The 2652-nt window shown below is 48.0% G+C and overlaps 1 protein-coding gene across 1 annotated transcript in view; it reads left to right on the top strand.

Annotated features, from left to right (window-relative positions):
• Positions 1-2652, top strand: part of DLG5 (discs large homolog 5) — a gene marked incomplete at its 3' end in the record, with an annotated part of 102763 nt that overhangs the window by 69509 nt on the left and 30602 nt on the right. The window lies entirely within an intron of this gene.

Raw genomic sequence — 2652 nt, 5'->3', positions numbered from 1 at the left:
TTTCCGAAAATTTCCGTTTCTCCCTGGAAAAAAACGGGGGAAAAACGGGGTTTTTTCCGAGCTTCACAATTTCCGGAAATTTTACATCTCTACCCATGCTACATCTGGCATTGGCTCCGCTGTCTTACCAAACCCACGCTGGAACAGGAATCACCCTCTACATGGCATGCCACTTTCACTGATCGATTGTCGGACTTTATGGCAGTGTCCAGACTGCACGCCGCTTTCACTTCGTTTGACCTCTGGTTTTATGGTAGCCATCTGCATAGATTTATGGTCGTTTTATGGCCATTCGGGGGGTGGCTCTGCAGTCAGTATGCCCCCCCCCCCGGGGTATCTGAATGTGGGTTTGGTAGAACAGCGGAGCGAATGCTAGATGCAGAATGGGCCTTTACCTGGGCTCCTCCATAGCCTCCTTTGGAACAGGAGACACCACCCCTGCGGGAGAGATGAGGGGAGCTTGAGTGCAGCTCCAGGAATCAGGTGCCTGGGCATCGAGGAGACTTGGACGGCAGCCAGATGTGCCTACCACAAAGGATGGTTCTCAGCCAAGCATTGTAATCAGTGAGAGCAGTGGCTACCTCACTGTGCCTGTCAGGGGTGGAAGGCAAGGGGGTGGGGCAGGCCCGTAGTCAGGTTTTCGTGGCTTGTGGGGCAGGGTTTTTTTTCTGCTGTTCTGCTGAGGTTGAAGTTCTCAGTGCAGGGGGGAAAAAGCCATTTAGGCAAAAGAAAACTGTTACCAGGATAGATCTCTAAACTGCAAGCTGTCAGCCACTTTAGATGACAGTTCTCAGCTGCCGCAAGTTAATCACTTCTGTCAGCCTAAGCAACAGTTCTGCTAACAACCCAGCAGGTGGAGGTGATTACTTTTGTAGGCAAGAGAGCTAACTCTCTTAAAGGAGACCGGTTTCTTGACACAGAGTTAGAAGGGATCCTAGAGGTCACCTACTCCAACCCCCTTGCTCAGTGTGGGAATTAGTCAACTACAGCACCCCACTCTGCTTAGAGGAGCACGTGCCTTTAAAAATGTTTTAAAATGATTGAAAAGAGCATTTACAGGGGAAATTCTTGTGGAGCTGTGCCTTTAAGAAAGGGGGCGGAGCCCCCAGAAGCCCCACCATAAGCTATAGACCTGTGGATACTTAAGCTTATGGCTCTGGGTTAGCAATGCCTAGAGGAAGAATTCTTGTGGGGCTGTGCCTTTAAGTAAGCTACAGGCCTGGATGTGGGTGGGGGCATTGTAAGGCTGCTACTGCAGAGACAGCAGCCCCGGACTGCAACTGAGGGTCTGTGTCAGGGACAGCCAAAAGCGGATGGAACTCCACAGAATTAGGGCTTGGCCGGGATACAAGCTCCATTATCTGAAGACAGGAACTCCTTCTCCATAATGGCTTAGGAAGCCCAGGTTTAGGGCTGCAAGGAGGAGGAGGAAGCAAGTGCCCTGCGTTCCCTCCTCTCTGTGTCCTGACACCCACCAAGGTTTGGTTTTTTTAGAAAGTAGGCAGGGCCAGGGGGGGCTTTTGCCCTGCAAGGCTTCTGATTGGCCGCTGGAGATTTGATGGGCTGTGCTGATTTTTAAAAACTTTGCTTTGGCAGCAGCCACCATCACAACACAAAGATCTTGGCAGTATGACTGTAGGTAAGCTGTGGCAGCCATTTCGTGGCTGCTAAATAATACTACCAAAGTCAATAATTACAAAATATATTATGAAAACTTCCAAAATCATATCAAAGTGTCAGTCAGGCATTTATTACAGCAACACATATCAAAGTGCAAGAAGAGGTCCAAAAAAATAAAGTTAACGAAGTTTTCCAGATTACAAAATTGTTTCGTAGTCTTCATCCCAACGGGACCATGTATGTCTTTTAGAACTGCAGAGTTTCATTTTTTTTTTGCGTGTTTCATAATTCTATAAACAGTCAAATGATCAGCAGTTTTCATACTATTAAGTATATTTGTTAGCTGATTTCAATGTCAATGTATCCTATAGAATTGCTCTATTTGCCTTGGCTGCAAAGAAAATACGGGCCAACGCTGTTCTCAGGGGTTTTTTCCTCCTCATTATTGTCAAGAAGAGGGAAGGGGGGAGGGCTTCCGGTCGAGCTAAGATGGAGGACTGACGCACTTTCACTTTTGTGCGAAGTGGGCGACGGCCGCTTTTGACAGTTTGGCCAGTTTCTAGCCCAACGCATCGCTCCCCAGCGAGGGGGGGGGGGACAAGCAGGCAGCAGCGCCTAAGAGGGAGTGTTAGGTTGGCGTGATTCCGCTTCGGAAGAAACGGAAACAGGCTTTGATCTCCTCCCGCGAAGAAGGCAATTGCCGAGCAACTCTCCAGCAGCCGTTCGAGCCGGTGTACCGGTTTAAATTCTCCATCAGCCGACCTCTTGAAGATGGGCAACAACAGTGAGTGAAAAGAAGCAATGCGAAACCCGTTTTGATCGTGTAGATAACAATAAACGTGCCGCTTACCTGAACTGTGATAAAAAACAAATTGAATTAAGCGGTTGAGCGGATAAAGAATTAATATTCCCAGAACTCTGATTCCGGCAAAGATATAGTTGATTGAAGGCTATAAAATAGCAAAAAAGCATATTGTTTAACATTCCTGCGGTGAGATCGGAGATGTGCGCGCAGCAGAAAAACCGAAACTG

Source organism: Gekko japonicus, unplaced genomic scaffold, assembly GCF_001447785.1.
Source record: "Gekko japonicus isolate JY-2015 unplaced genomic scaffold, Gekko_japonicus_V1.1 scaffold4115, whole genome shotgun sequence".
In the NCBI taxonomy this organism is placed as follows: Eukaryota; Metazoa; Chordata; class Lepidosauria; order Squamata; family Gekkonidae; genus Gekko; species Gekko japonicus.
The sequence above is the reverse complement of the archived record's forward strand: the minus strand, read 5'-3'. Positions and strand labels throughout refer to the sequence as shown.